The 15,099-nt window shown below is 55.0% G+C and overlaps 1 long non-coding RNA gene across 1 annotated transcript; it reads left to right on the forward strand.

The window, feature by feature from the left end:
* The first annotated feature begins 2,974 nt into the window (after positions 1-2,974).
* LOC131587488 (uncharacterized) lies at positions 2,975-7,550 on the forward strand. Its single transcript, XR_009279363.1, has 3 exons — positions 2,975-3,059; positions 6,870-7,145; positions 7,322-7,550. It is a non-coding gene; the product is annotated as an uncharacterized LOC131587488 (long non-coding RNA).
* Positions 7,551-15,099: the final 7,549 nt, after the last annotated feature.

The raw sequence follows: 15,099 nt of genomic DNA on the forward strand, positions 1-15,099 counted from the left end.
CAACTCCAGCCCTGTTTTCCAAACAAAGGAATTACCTCGTGAACCTCCTGGGGTGGGTCTCAGATCAGCCTGACAGTGCTTTCAGGCACATGGGTTTTTGGGAGGGATCAGAGGCAGGCAGGACAGGTGTCTTTGCAGATGTGTGGCAGCAGCAGGAGCTGCACAGCAGCCCCGCACTGTAAAACAGCTGCACCTGCACTCCAGAATGGAGACTGCCACATCCCACGGCCCTTCCTGCTGCCTTTCTCACTCCAGGCTTTCCAATCATTTCATACAAGCAGATATTCTTTACCAGCCCTGATTTCAGGTGGGGAGAAGGATCCAGGGTGGCAGAACCTGGCTCAGAGCTGGGGCAGCCTCCGGCTCTGGCTGGGAGCTGAGAGAGGAAAAGAGAGGAGATGATGCCAACAGCGAGCCTTGCCTCGTGTTTGAGAGAGGCACAGGCACAGAGAGAGCGATCTGCTCTGGAGGAGCTGTCCCTGCCACAGCAGAGCTTGGAGCCAGGTGATCTTCAAGGTCCTTCCTATCCCAGACCATTCTGTGCTTCTGTGACAGAACTTTGAATTTTATTCACGGTGTAATTCCCGGATTCTGTAACTTCCAGTGATCTGTGTGAGGGTCCCCGTGGGGCACTGCAGGGTGGCACCGGGGAGCACCGGGGATGCTCTGCAGGAGCAGGGATGTGCACTTGGGAGGAGAGGGACTGAGCAGCGAGCCCTGACCGTGATTTGTGACCCGGCCGTGCTGCTGAAAGCCGGGCAGGATTCAGCACAGGCACGGCCCAAACGGTGCTGCTGGAACCCGGGCAGGATTCAGCACAGGCACGGCCCAAATGGTGCTGCTGAACTGGGCCAGGGGAAAGAACTCATCTGGGATGGCCAGCTGGACAGACAGCCCAGGCCTGGGACCCCCTCTTTGGTCCTCCAGGTGTGGGGGACCCCCCCTTTACCCCTCCAGGCCTGGGGATACCCCCTTTATCCCTCCAGGTGTGGGGGACCCCCCTTTACCCCTCTAGACCTGGGGACCCCCTTTTCCCCTCCAGGCCTGGGGACCCCCTTGCCCCTCCAGACCTGGGGACCCCCTTTTCCCCTCCAGGTGTGACAGCACCCCTCTGCACACCGATCTGCTCAGTGCTGTGTCCCACAGCCCGTGTTTAACCCGTGAATGCCCGTGGCAAAGCTCAGCTCTGTTTGGGTACAGCAGCCTGGGCCAGGAGTCCCCTGCTGCAATCTGTGCTCTGCTCTGGAAGAAAAAGGGGCTTTGCCACCTACTTTAGCAGAAATCATTGAAGAGCAGATATCCCTGCTGCGTATTTCTGGCACATGGAATGAGATGAACAGCTGAGGCCCTGGTCACTTAAGCTTGTTGTTATTATAGACAGAGCTACAAGTTGAGAGTAGTAGCAGTTGTTTAACATCTTCTGTCTAGAGACCATGTTTTCAGCTAGTTATGTGATGCCAAACTTTAAATATTGAGGCTGAAATTGTAGGGGTGGTTCGCTTTATGCAGTAATTTTTTTTGAAAACTGAAAAAAAAAAATAGTGCAGCTATTTCTGAGCTGAAGGTCAGAAGATAAAATAGGTTTTTTGACCACGTTAAAAATATCCCAGCTGTTTCATTAAGGAGCTCTAACATCTCATAATTTGGGGCAAGTAAGATTTTGTGAGGATGATGGTTTGGATCAGATTGTGCTTTTGTCAAAGCCTTTTCAGACTTCCTCAGCTGTGTGTGCCTTTAAGGGAAAAAGGTCCAGCGTGACAGATGAGACATGTGATGGCAAGAGAGGAATAAAAGGCAGCTAGCAAGGAAAGGGACATTAAGGAGACAGATGTTCTGCAAGCAAATAAAAAGCTCTATAGGAAAAAGAGCCGTTCTGGGTGGTGTTTAAGGGTGGTGTTTCAGAGGAGGAAGCGTTAAGCTGGAGAGAGCAGTTTACCAGTTCAGAGCCTCTCTAAACCCTGGCCAGAGGCTGTGTTTTGGTATTGCAGTGGAAATCTGTCCCACAGCAAGGAGTCCTTTGTTTAGGAGTGGGGAGAACAGTGTAAAAAAGGGAGTTTGCTGCAGTGGGGCTTTGTTGCCCTTTGGTGTTGCAGCTCCAGAGCAGACTCGAGGTGTGGAGAGGTGACACTGAGCTGGGGTGGGGATTGCACTGCTCTGAACAGGCAAGGGGAGCTTCAGCAGGACAAGATTTTGGTGAGGTAACCTTAGAGGAAACTTGCCTGGTAGCTGCCAAATTTATCAGCCTCTGCGAAGGCGTTTGCTGCCAATGAGCTGTAGATGTGGCTGTAAATGACAGAGCAGTTTCTGGGGATGCTTCTGTGTTGTGCTGGGAGCCTGTGAGGTGCTGCAGAGCTGCTGGAGCTGGGTCAGGGGCTGTGCTGGGGGATGAGCTGCCAGCAAAGCTCTCCAGGTCCAGCCTATCGAGTTCACATGGCTTGGGGTGAGGCTGTTAACTTCTGCTGTGGAGCAATAAAGAACAGCTGGACAGCAGCTGGGGTTCCTAGGAAATAAAATGACTGTCTTGTGGCTTCTTGAAAGCCAGACTGCAGAAATGATAACAGCAGCTCCCAAAGTGGTGTGGGGGAGAGTAAGAGGGGCTTTGTTATGGCTGCTGGGGCAAGTGAAGGAGTTACCTGCTGAATGAGTTCTGGAGCGGGTTTGTGGTTAGCTGTGCTCGGCCTGACAGAGAGGGATCTCCAGTCCAGTTGAAGAAGTTCAGATTTAAATACTTTGACCTGTTTGGTATTGACCAGTGCCACTTCTGTGCATCCAGACTAGGTTTAGAGGCTGGAAAGCTGCTCCAAGCAGGAGCAGCATTCCCCAGACCCCCCTGCCCTGGTGCTCTGCCCCACCAGCTCAGCTCTTCAAGAGCTCAGCATCAAAGAGCGGCTGAGACACTCCGAGGTGAGAGGGCATTGGAGTAATGCTGCCTCTTAACAGCTCCTGTTTTATTGTTTGTTGGCTTTCCCCTCTAGACTGTGGCTTTCAAATGACAAAACCCTTGTCCAGAGAATGCCACTGGGTGTGCAGCTGGAGCGAGGATGAGCACATCTGCCCTGGTGAGGATGGCACTGCTGCTCCTTCCAGCCCCTCTCTCTCTGCTGCTCCTTCCAGCCCCTCTCTGCTGCTCCTTCCAGCCCCTCTCTGCTGCTCCTTCCAGCCCCTCTCTGCTGCTCCTTCCAGCCCCTCTCTGCTGCTCCTTCCAGCCCCTCTCTGCTCCTTCCAGCCCCTCTCTGCTCCTTCCAGCCCCTCTCTGCTGCTCCTTCCAGCCCGTCTCTGCTGCTCCTTCCAGCCCCTCTCTGCTGCTCCTTCCAGCCCCTCTCTGCTGCTCCTTCCAGCCCCTCTCTGCTCCTTCCAGCCCCTCTCTGCTGCTCCTTCCAGCCCCTCTCTGCTGCTCCTTCCAGCCCCTCTCTGCTCCTTCCAGCCCCTCTCTGCTGCTCCTTCCAGCCCCTCTGTGCTGTTCCTTCCAGCCCCTCTCTGCTCCTTCCAGCCCCTCTCTGCTCCTTCCAGCCCCTCTGCTGCTCCTTCCAGCCCCTCTCTGCTGCTCCTTCCAGCCCCTCTGTGCTGTTCCTTCCAGCCCCTCTCTGCTCCTTCCAGCCCCTCTCTCTCTGCTGCTCCTTCCAGCCCCTCTCTGCTGCTCCTTCCAGCCCCTCTCTGCTGCTCCTTCCAGCCCCTCTCTGCTGCTCCTTCCAGCCCCTCTCTGCTCCTTCCAGCCCCTCTCTGCTGCCTCCCCAGCCGCTCATGGCACTGAAACACCACTCGGTGCCTGCAGCAGAGCCCTGTCCCTGGGAGCAGGGGAGCCCTGCTGCACTGGGGCTGCACTGGAGCTATGCTGGGGCTGCACTGGGGCTGCACTGGGGCTGCACTGGGGCTGTACTGGGGCTGTACTGCACTGGGGCTGCACTGGGGCTGTACTGGGGCTGCACTGGGGCTGTACTGCACTGGGGCTGTACTGGGGCTGCACTGGGGCTGCACTGGGGCTGTACTGGAGCTATGCTGGGGCTGCACTGGGGCTGCACTGGGGCTGTACTGGGGCTGTACTGCACTGGGGCTGTACTGGGGCTGTACTGGAGCTGTGCTGGGGCTGCACTGGGGCTGCACTGGGGCTGCACTGGGGCTGTACTGGGGCTGCACTGGGGCTGTACTGGAGCTGTACTGGGGCTGTGCTGGGGCTGCACTGGGGCTGTACTGGAGCTGTACTGGGGCTGCACTGGGGCTGCACTGAGGCTGCCTTGGGGCACCCTGCAGCACCCAGGGTGCTGCTGGAAACTCCATAAAAGCAGGGGCAGGGGGAAAGGAGCTGGGGGTGGGGAGCAGGAGAGCTCATCCTCACCAAGAGCTGATCAATGGAGTGAGCTGTGCCTGCATTCTGCCTCCTGCTCTGAGGAAGTGATGCTCTCATCGGCTCGATCAGCAGATTAAAGATTGAGTGCTGGCATCTTCCCCAGGTATTCCTGCACTGGGACAAGCTGCCTTCTGTCTCCTCCTCGGTCTTGGACTAAATGAGGATGAAAATGGAGGTTGTAGGCTAAATGTGCTGTTTCTTCATTGTAAAATGGGGAAACACGAGGTTCCTCTTGTGCATGGGGGCAGAGCACGTCAGGCTCTGCTGAGCCAAGGACATTCCTGTGCCTCCTGAGGGCTCCTGGTGCATTAACCAAAAGGGTGACTTGTACCTGTCCCAGCTGAGAAAAAACAGCCACAAAGCAATGACTGATTCCCGTTGTTGTAGACATAAATATGGGCTGAAATCTGTCTGCTCAAGGAGCAAAGGTGGCTCACGGCTGGAGGGGCTGCCTCCTCTGCCTGTGGGCTTAGGAAAAACCATCCTGGTGAACTGCCCTCAGTGTGGTCCAGACTGCTTCAGAGCTCCAGCAGCTTTGGCTCTGTACCATAATCTGTCCATTCTCTTCAGAGAGAAGCCCAAGGTGGGCACCTGCTGTTGCTGCCTGGCTGCCACTGAAGCTTCTGACAGAAATTACATTTCTTGGTTTGTGACGTAAGAGGCAGACACGAGACAGGCATGGAGGAAATGCTGTCATCGTTAACTGAAGCTTCCCCAAATGTGCTTGATTGGAGTTTAATAGTTACTATCTCTTAGATAAATATTGATTAGTGAAGGATGACACCCTGAGCCTCTGGACTTCATAACGAGCATGGTTGTGCTGGTTACCCTGACCTGTACTGCAGCACAGCAGGGCTGCACTGCATGACAGGGCTGATCAGCCCAGCCTGCTGCACCCAGAGCACAAATGCAGCTGTGGAAAGTCAGGTTTTCTCTGAGCATCTAACAGCTGAATGGGAAGGCAAAGTTGAGAAGACATCCCTCTGTTCTTATCTCTATGTCCTATTAAGATTAGACTCACTGATAAAGCCTAAAACCAAAATCCTTCGTAGTAACATCCTCATTCTCCTCCAGCAAAGTGAAATGCACCAAAATGCATGAGCATGTTACTATAAATGGCTGTGGTGCAGCAGGGAATTGGTGCAGAGTTTGGGATGGTGCGTGTTGTGCAGTGCATTCCTGGCACCCTGCACACAGCCCGGGCTCTGCACTGCTGCTGCTCCTCATCCTGCCTGCTGCAGATGAGCTCTGCCTCTGCTTCCTGGCCTCCACGGCCTGAAACGCTGTGGATCACTCCATTAAATCAGTGCTTCCTAAGCCTTGGCAAAGCCAGGTAACCTTTCAGTGAGATGCTTGTGCCATTCGGGGGTTCCAGCACGCTTCCAGGTGGGGTGGGCTGGGAATGTCCTGCTGGGAATGCTCGCTGCCATGCAGGAGCTGCAGCAGGGCAGGGCTGCTAGCAGGGCACGAGGAACCAGAAACACAAGGCTGAGTAGCCAGAGTGCTCTGCTGGGGTGGTGGAGAACCAGGATTATTAAGAGTGTTACCTTAAGCAACAAGTATAAAGAAATAAAAGCAGATCCAGAGCTCTGCAGAGGGGGATGAGTGCAGGGCTGGGTGCAGACCTGAATCCCCATCTCCCCAGGCAGAGGACGGGCATCCTGTGCATTGGGCTGTGCAGCTGATGGGTGCAAGTGGTCCAGTCACAAAACTAATCTCCAAATGGAAAAGCAATGACGGTGAAAGGGGAGAAAAGGCTCCAGGGCAGCGCCAGGACTCTCTCAGATGCAGATAATCAGCAGATCTGAAAACTTGATCTAAAAGCTTTCAAGGAGGGTAGCAAAAGGCAGTAATAAATTGAGATTGACCCTGAGGTGCACTCGGTGTTTTGCTGTGATGATTGGAGTGTGTAGATGAAAAATTAACTTGTTTCAAAATTATCCCTTCACAACTGTTGGTTCCAGAGCGAGCACGTTGCAGAGTTCTTACCCAAATATTTTAAATGCTCTGTGCCCCTGGAAATGTCCTTCAATAACCTTGAGTTTAAAGTGGTTTCACCTGCCTCAGTCTCACTGAAGACCAGAACAAGAGAAGCAGGAATGCCTGTGCTTGGTAATTCCAGGATCAAAGTCAAGTGGACACTTCCATGGAAGAGCAGATGGACTGGTGCCTGTTGTCTCTGTGCTGTGCCATGGAATGGGCTGAATCCCCCCGGAATGCAGGGTCTGCACAGCATCACTGCTGCAGCCTCCAGGGCCTGAATCAGTGGAATAGCTGGGGATGAACTGCACATTTTGTCAAACCAGTAAGGGACAGGAATTAAATTACACAGGGCACAAAGCATTTCTAGGCCTGAGCCAGTTTAAACCGATGTTGTTTCACTGAAGTTAGTGACTGGTCTTTGGATGAGGTGTTGCACTCTTCTGTGTAACAGGAAAAAAAATGTCAAGCGCTTTGGGGATGTGGGAGCTTTTTGTTTGGGGTGTTTGTTTTATTTTTTCAAATTTATTATTTATACTTGCAGCTTCTGTCTGAATTCTTGATGTGGATAAGACCTCTTGCAATGCCGTGGAGGATGAGATTTCCCGTCCTTTCTGTCACCCCCTGTCCTCAGTGGCGCGATTAAAGAGCGCATTCCCTGCACCGCACACCGGAGCACACACTGCTGACTCCCGACTGACTTCCAGCCTGCTCCCCAAACCGAGAGCAGCTCAGCTGGGAGCAGAGTGCATTGGAGAGGCTCCTGCAGATGTCTGCTGTTTGCTTTTCGTTTTTGCTCTTGGAAGAGCAACATTGCCAGGTGAGAAACCCCGGCAGCAGCCAAAGGTCTGAGTCCCCACCTTGTTGGGAAATCCGGCTGCACAGGGTGCCGGCGTTTGAGACCCAATCCTATAGGATCAGGGTTCTTGCAGTGTCAGGGATTTAAGACTTTTTAACTCCCCCTCCCCCGTGTTTTTGCCTCGCCTGTCTGAGCAGCTCCGGGCTCTCCCGGCATCACTTCAGTGCAAGCAGCCGAGTGCCAGCGCTTCTGCCAGCTCCTGCCTCCTCCCCGAGCAGCGCCTGCAACTTTTGCTGCTCCACACAACGCCGAGTCCCCGGCAAGGCAGAGCTCCTCACAGCGGATCTGGGGTAAGAAGAGACAACTCGGGAGGGAGAGAAGGTTTCCTAACCCGGTTTAATGGAAGCTCTTTCCTTTGCATGCTCTTTTAGGAGAGGAGGTATTTTAAAGAGGCTGCAGTCCTTCCTCCTGCAGGGCTGTCTTTTATGATTGATAAAAGCTTAAAAAGTGCAACTTCTGCTGTGTGCTTGCTAATTAAACTTCATCCAGTCCGTTTCCTTTCTGCCTTTTAAATTCTCCTTAGGACCATTATGGGGGAAGCTGAATCAGTGAAGGCTGTTTGGGTTTTTTTGTGTTTGTTTTTTTTTTTTCATTCTGCTTTTTTGAAACAAGCCGGCAAAACCAGATAAAATAATGATAATAGAAATAACCCCCCTCAGAAGCAAACGGAGCAGAAGGAGTAGCGAGGAGCCGTGGTTTTGCGTGGTGCCTGGCGGGCAGGTGCAGGTGCAGGGATTTTCCTGCTGGTGCAGTTGTGCTGCAGTCCGAGCCCCGCGCTGCCTGCGGAGCTTTGCAGGAGCCGCTGCTGCAGCGCTGGGCTCGGGGCAGCTCCCGCAGCACTGTCCCCGTGTCCCCCTGTCCCTGCTGTCCCCCTGTCCCTGCTGTCCCCGTGTCCCCCTGTCCCTGCTGTCCCCGTGTCCCCCTGTCCCTGCTGTCCCCGTGTCCCCGGTGTCCCCCTGTCCCTGCTGTCCCCCTGTCCCCTCCATGTCCCCCTGTCCCCGTGTCCCGCTATCCCTCTGTCCCCGCTGTCCCCTCCCTGTCTCCGCTGTCCCCCTGTCCCCTCCATGTCCCCCTGTCCCGGCTGTCTCCTCCATGTCACCTCCGTGTCCCGGTTGTCCCCTCCCTGTCCCCCTGTCCCCTCCCTGTCCCCTCCATGTCCCGGTTGTCCCCTCCGTGTCCCCCTGTCCCCTCCGTGTCCCCCTGTCCGTCTGTCCGTCCCGCAGCGGGGCGCGGGGGCTGCGGCGCTGCCGCTTTAAGAGCGCGGAGCTGCCCGGGCTCGTCTCCTCCGGGGGATCCGCAGAGCAGCATCCTCGGCCAGGGATTCCCCCTGCCGAGCCCGAGCCACCCGCTCCGACCCCAATGAATCCAAAAAGCTGCTTGGGAGCGTCCAGGCTCGGAGCTCGGCCCCGCAGCCTCCCCAAAAATCGGCTCCTTGTACCTGCGGAGCCCAGTAAGTGTGGGCTGAAGGCGAGAAAAGCGCTCCCATCACCTCCGGCCGCTGCTGCCTTCCTGCAGTCGTCAAAAGTTCAATTTGCATGGCAATGTGGCAGCACAGCCTCTTACTGCAGAAGTTGAACTTGCATTTTCCGGAGGCATGTGCGGTCTGATTTATTAATGGCTCAAGGACTGGTTGGTTTATTTTAACTATAAAGTTAAAAAAAAATTCACTTTGACATAAATATCTGCTAGCAACTTGCGTTTTCCTAGTGTAAAAATATCTATTAATTGAAATGCGGCTTCTTAGCAATTCCAGCATCTTGGGAACTGTGTGGGGCAAGGGGGAAAAATGCAGTTTGAGCAATTATCAATTCTGTTGCAATAGCAGTGAAGTCAGCTGTGCTGAAATCCCTGCAGATCTGGGTTTGATATTCCGTGGCTGGGGGAGGCTGCTCAGCAGTCAGAGCCTCGCTGCAGCCTGCAGCTGATGCTGGATGACATTAGCAGCATCTGAAATGACTCAATATTTGACTTCCCTGCTTTGGAGATGTCTCCTGACACCGGGAAGGGTGTTCTGGTCCCGCTGGGGCTGAGGCAATTACTGGTGTCTGGCGCTGTGTTTGAGAGTAGTAGAGCATGTTTACACTGATTAGAGCTGGAGCTGGGGTGGGCTTTGATCGGGGGCTTGCACAAGGACTAACAAAAGTCACTCAGATGTGTAGGAAAGGTGAGTGTTATCCCTGGCACAGAGGAGCTGGGACTGGAGTGTGATCTCTCAAGGTCACACGGTGCCAGCTGATGGCAGAGACAAGCCCTTGGCACCTCAGCTGTTCCTCTAAATTCAATGAAACTTTCAGATCTTCCTTCAGAGATGTCTCTGGCCCTCAGTCACGGGGGCACAGGGGCAGTCAGATGTAAGGCAAAACCTTGAATTCTGTGTGATTGAATGCAGACTTCATGCAGCACACTCACACCCTGTTACTTCTGTTCCTTACATCATCATCTTAATGAGCAAGGAGACTCAAACTCATTTATACAGTACTTATGCATCACTTGGTGGCAGTCATGGAGAGCTCTCTAACTGCTAGGACAGGAACAAAGTAAAAGTAACCGAGTTAAGAGTGTAAATCACCGAGGGGCAGCCACTGCTCCAGGCTGCTCCTGCATCTGGCTGTTGTGGAAAGGTTCTCAGCATAAACAAGCATCAGTCTCTGCCTTTAGGAGAAGCCACACAACTGTAAAACTGAACAGCACAGACTCCCAAAGGTGCTGCAAGGGGGGAGCTGCTCCATTCCCTGGAGTTCTGCTCTCCAGAAGTGAGCACAAAACCTCTCAAAAGGGCTCTCCTCATGTCTCCCCACAAGCCTGGTGTGATGACTGTCCAGCAGAGGGGAAATAACCGTGACTGTAGGGGGTAAAAATCAAAGAGCTCTGTGTCTCAGATAGAAGCCCCTGTATTGGAGTGTCTCTGGCCTGGTAATGAGGTGATGTGGAATTGTGCCCTGCTGCTGTAGGGAAGTTCATGGCAAAGACCCTTCGGTGCTGAGCAGAGGCAGGAGGAGCCCCAAAGATGAAATAACAGCAGAGTGCAAAGGGGAGGGAGGATGCACTTCATGTTATTTCTCCTCTTACATCCTCTGCTGCTCCAGCAGTTCTTGCTCTGCACAGCTGGGAAGGCACCCTCAGCACACATTAAATCTTACCAGGAATCCACAGCACCTCCAGTGCCACCTTAAACTCCTGTGCTGTGCCTGCAGCAGCCCCTGACAGACCCCCAGGCAGTGTGAACAGACCCTCAGCCAGGTGCTGAAGGGCTGAGATTCGGTGCCTCTGACACTTGGGCTGTGCTGTGCCTGATGAAAAGCTGTGTTTCAGATGATTTCTTCCTTTAATGCCAGTCTCTGATCTGAAAGCAGTGATCTTTTCCTGGCTGCCATAGTGAATTTTAGAGTGAGTTTTAGCATTTTGGGCTGCCTGGGGTATTCGCTCTTGCTGGAGTCTTTTATTTTAATAGGAGTAAAGTGTCTTGAGAAAGTAGTGGCTTTCTAAAATGTGAGGATGTTTATTCCTAGTGCTGGTGAGCTTGCACACAGAGATGCCATCTGAAATCCTCTGGTTACAGCCACACTGCTACCAGAGCCTCAGATGACTCTGCTTCACCACATGATTAAGGAGTGGGACTTTAATTGTGGTTTGCTTGTTGCTACTTGACTTTTCAGTTCTGTTTCCAGGGGCTGGTACAGAAATGTTTTTGAAGGACTGGGTCAAGTGACAACATGTATTTTTGGAGAAGGTCACGGATCCTGTGCCTGGTGCCCCACTGCAAAGGGCAGAGAGCCATTAAATATCTGGGTGTATTTGTTTTAACTCCTTGGTGCTGCTCAGGCAGAGGCAGAGCAGGCTCTGTGCTCGGCTGCAGGGATGGAGCTCCTTTCCAGGCTAATTTGTGCTCCTTATTCCCTCCCCTCATTTACGACAGACTCTGTGGGTATTGAGCAGCACTGCAGCAAACCCACGTGCTCCAAGTTTCTTTCTTCCAAGAGCTCTGGTGTTATCCTGAGTGAAGAATCACAGAAGTGATGTGAGGAAGGGTCCTCTGTCCAAAGTGGGATTTAAGAGCTGCTGCTGGGCCCCAGTGGAGGGTCAGTGGCAATGCCTGTTCCTGGGAGGGACTGGGAAGATGAACTTTCCCTTTCTCATTAATGTAAAGCAGCTTTGCCCACTTTCCTGCAGACCTGGAACTCTCAGGTTGGGGCAAGGAGAGAAGCTGCTTCTTCCAAAACCTCTGCAGCTTCTTCCAGTTGGCTTTCCCTGCAGAGCTGGGGTGATCAGAAGTGCAGGGGGTGGGGGAGTTCCTTGCCTCAGTCCTGTGCAGTGATGCACCAATGCATTAAAACCCCTCACCACCTGCTGGAAATTGCTTTCTGCCCATCCCTGGCTGACACGTGAACACAAGAATTCCCATGTGCTGGGAATCTTAATGTTTCCTTCTCCTACCTCTGTGCCTGGCTATAAATGTCCTTAAGATGTAATTTTTCCAGCCCAGCCTTCAGAATTTCTAATTATGCCGGGAGAGCTGAGCTGCAGTGGGGCTGCCCTTGTGCCTTTCCCTGCTTCCCAGACAACTGAGCCTTGGAGAAGGGACAGTCCCTGCTGCTGAGCGAGGGAGAACTAAAATTTGGCAAATCTAAATGAGTTTTCATTTGCGTCAATATTCTGCAGCAAATAACTTTGCACATTTGTAAACAGAGGGCAAACTTGACACATTTTAAGAGCTTGCTTGGCATGAATTGGAACTACTCTGCACTTGTCTGAAAGAACAAAATTCAGTGAGGGATGTGCTTATTGAAGATGCCTTTCACTTGGTTTAGCAGCAGAAGTCAAATCCTGTGGAAACAAAATAAGGTCCCTGCCCTAGAAAGCTCACAGACAAGAGCTTATTCAAGAAAAGAGTGGGAATGGCCTTGAACTGTCTGTTGACCTTGAGCTGTTGGTGAATTTTTGGGTTTAAAACATTGGTGGACTGTAAGTGAGCATCAGCAGAAGCCCTTTGCCAGTGCTGTGGTTCAGAAAGGCTTGGCTGGGTGGGCACCATGTGATGAGAGAAAGGGAAGGGCTGTGGTGAGCCCTTTCCCACTCTGAAGGTCACTGGCAGCAGAGCAGGGAGCAGCTTGGTGGCTGAGGTCACCCCTCAGGTGCTGCTTTGGGCTCCCAGGCTCTGGAATGTCTCTTGTCCCAGGGGACAGCGGAGCTGCCTTTGCACAGTAAAGAACATTTCTGCTGGCAGCAGTCAGCGTGCCAATGCAGCGGCGCTGCCGTGGCAGAGCGTGGGACTTCACCTTGCAGGGTCTGGAGGTGTTTGACAGCGCTGCTGTGCCTCAGAGAGCACCCCCTGAGCTGCTCCAGACAAACTGGGGCCTCCAGGAAAGCTCCTGGGGCTGCAGGCCAGGAGAAAGCGGACACTGAAGGCTTGGGAGCAGCCCGGGCTGTGCAGGTGTGTGATGGCAGCGCTGGCTGCAGTCCCGAGGAACCAGAGCTGGGGCTGAGCAGTGCTCCTGCAGCCTGGAGATGCAGTTCCTGCAGCCTGGCAGCCCAGAGATGCGGTTCCTGCAGCCCAGTGATGCAGTTCCTGCAGCCTGGCAGGTTGGAGATGCGGTTGCTGCAGCCCAGAGATGTGGTTCCTGCAGCCTGGAGATGCAGTTCCTGCAGCCTGGCAGGTTGGAGATGCGGTTGCTGCAGTCCAGAGATGCAGTTCCTGCAGCCTGGCAGCCCGGAGATGCAGTTCCTGCAGCCTGGCAGGCCAGAGATGCAGTTCCTGCAGCCCAGTGATGCAGTTCTTGCAGGCCAGAGATGCAGTTCCTGCAGCCCAGTGATGCAGTTCCTGCAGCCCAGTGATGCAGTTCCTGCAGCCTGGCAGGTTGGAGATGCGGTTCCTGCAGCCCAGAGATGCAGTTCCTGCAGCCTGGCAGGTTGGAGATGCGGTTCCTGCAGCCCAGAGATGCAGTTCCTGCAGCCTGGCAGCCCAGAGATGCAGTTCCTGCAGCCTGGCAGCCCAGAGATGCAGTTCCTGCAGTCCAGTGATGCAGTTCCTGCAGCCCAGAGATGCAGTTCCTGCAGCCTGGCAGGCCGGAGTGCTCAGGCACAGGCACAGGAACATCTGCAGAGGGGCTGTGGCTCGGAGCAGGAGCTGCTCCAGGGTTCAGGGCAGAGCAGGGCAGGGATGGGCAGGGCAGGGATGGGCAGAGCAGGACAGGGATAGGCAGGGCAGGGATGGGCAGGGATGGGCAGGGCAGGGATGGGCAGGGATGGGCAGGGATGGGCAGGGCAGCGCAGGGTGCTGCAGAGCAGGGATGGGCAGGGATGGGCAGGGATGGGCAGAGCAGAGCAGAGCAGGGCAGGGCAGGGATGGGCAGAGCAGGGATGGGCAGGGATGGGCAGGGCAGGGATGGGCAGGGATGAGCAGGGATGGGCAGGGCAGAGCAGAGCAGGGCAGGGATGGGCAGAGCAGGGATGGGCAGAGCAGGACAGGGATAGGCAGGGCAGGGATGGGCAGGGATGGGCAGGGCAGGGATGGGCAGGGATGGGCAGAGCAGGGATGGGCAGAGCAGGACAGGGATAGGCAGGGCAGGGATGGGCAGGGATGGGCAGGGCAGGGATGGGCAGGGCAGGGATGGGCAGGGCAGGGATGGGCAGGGATGGGCAGGGCAGGGATGGGCAGGGCAGGGATGGGCAGGGCAGGGATGGGCAGGGATGGGCAGGGATGGGCAGGGATGGGCAGAGCAGAACAGAGCAGGGCAGGGATGGGCAGAGCAGGACAGGGATGGGCAGGGCAGGGATCGGCAGGGATGAGCAGGGATGGGCAGGGCAGAGCAGAGCAGAGCAGAGCTGAGCTGCTCCTCCTCGGGGGCTGGGTCCTGCCCAGCGCTGGGCACTCGCTCAGGACTCGGTGTCCGGTTTCCGAGCAGCAGCTCCGTGGCTGGGGGGAGCAGGAACACTCCGTGGTTTGCTGGCAAGTCAGCCGCTCTTTGATGCACTGCAGCAAAAGCCCTGTCTGGAAACTCCTCAGCAAAAAGGACATTGCAGGGGGGACCATGGACACAAAGATGCTGCTGCAAGTGCTGTGACAGCCAAGCCTGGCCTGCGCCGCTTCCCCTGCAACCATTTAGTGATTGAGTTGGCCAAGCCCATCGCCTTGTGGCTGGAATGTCCTTCCCCTGGCTGTCCTTCAGGCGCAGGAGGGACAGGGCTGCGTGTTTCTGTGTCCCCAGGGGCTCAGGGTGGCCATTCGGGGAGCTGCCAGGGCGAGGAGCAGCTCCAGGAGCTGAAGGGAACTCGGCTGAGGAGCCACGGCTGCAGCAGCAGCTCTGCAGTCACCTCAGCCAGGCTGCCCCGGCCATGTGGGACAGAAGTGACGGATGCTGTGGAGCAGCAGGGCTGGCAGGAAGGAGCTGAGGAGCAGGGAGAAGGCTCCTGCTGATGATCCCTGGCTCGGTGTTGCAGCCTGTCCTGCAGAGTGAGGTGAGGGCTGGTTCAGGTGTTTTATCCACTGGGGTTAAAGCTCTTCCATGGCCCAGATGATGCTGCAGCCTGCAGGCCACCCTGCCCCTCCTGATGATGCTGCAGCCTGCAGGCCACCCTGCCCCTCCTGGGGGAATGGCACCCAAAGGGACAACCAGGGATGGCAGCAGCTCCCCCTGGTCTCTGGTGCCACGTCTGGGCGAGTGCAGGCTGCTGGCCACACTGAGGATGAGGATGACAGGAGTGCTCAGGGGAGTGGGCAAACAACACTGCAGAGTTTGGCCACCTTGCCCTGGAAGGAGTTGCAAGGGAACTTGGTAGGGCTTTTTCACTTGGTGTTTCAAGTCAAACCTGCTATCTTAACTCCTCACAGTGCAGAAAAAATAGTGAGGAAGAGAAGGGTGGTGCTTGCTGACCTTACCTGGGGTGCAGCCTCTTGTGGTGCCAGTGACCGACACTT

Source organism: Poecile atricapillus, chromosome 22 (assembly GCF_030490865.1).
Source record: "Poecile atricapillus isolate bPoeAtr1 chromosome 22, bPoeAtr1.hap1, whole genome shotgun sequence".
Lineage (NCBI taxonomy): Eukaryota > Metazoa > Chordata > Aves > Passeriformes > Paridae > Poecile > Poecile atricapillus.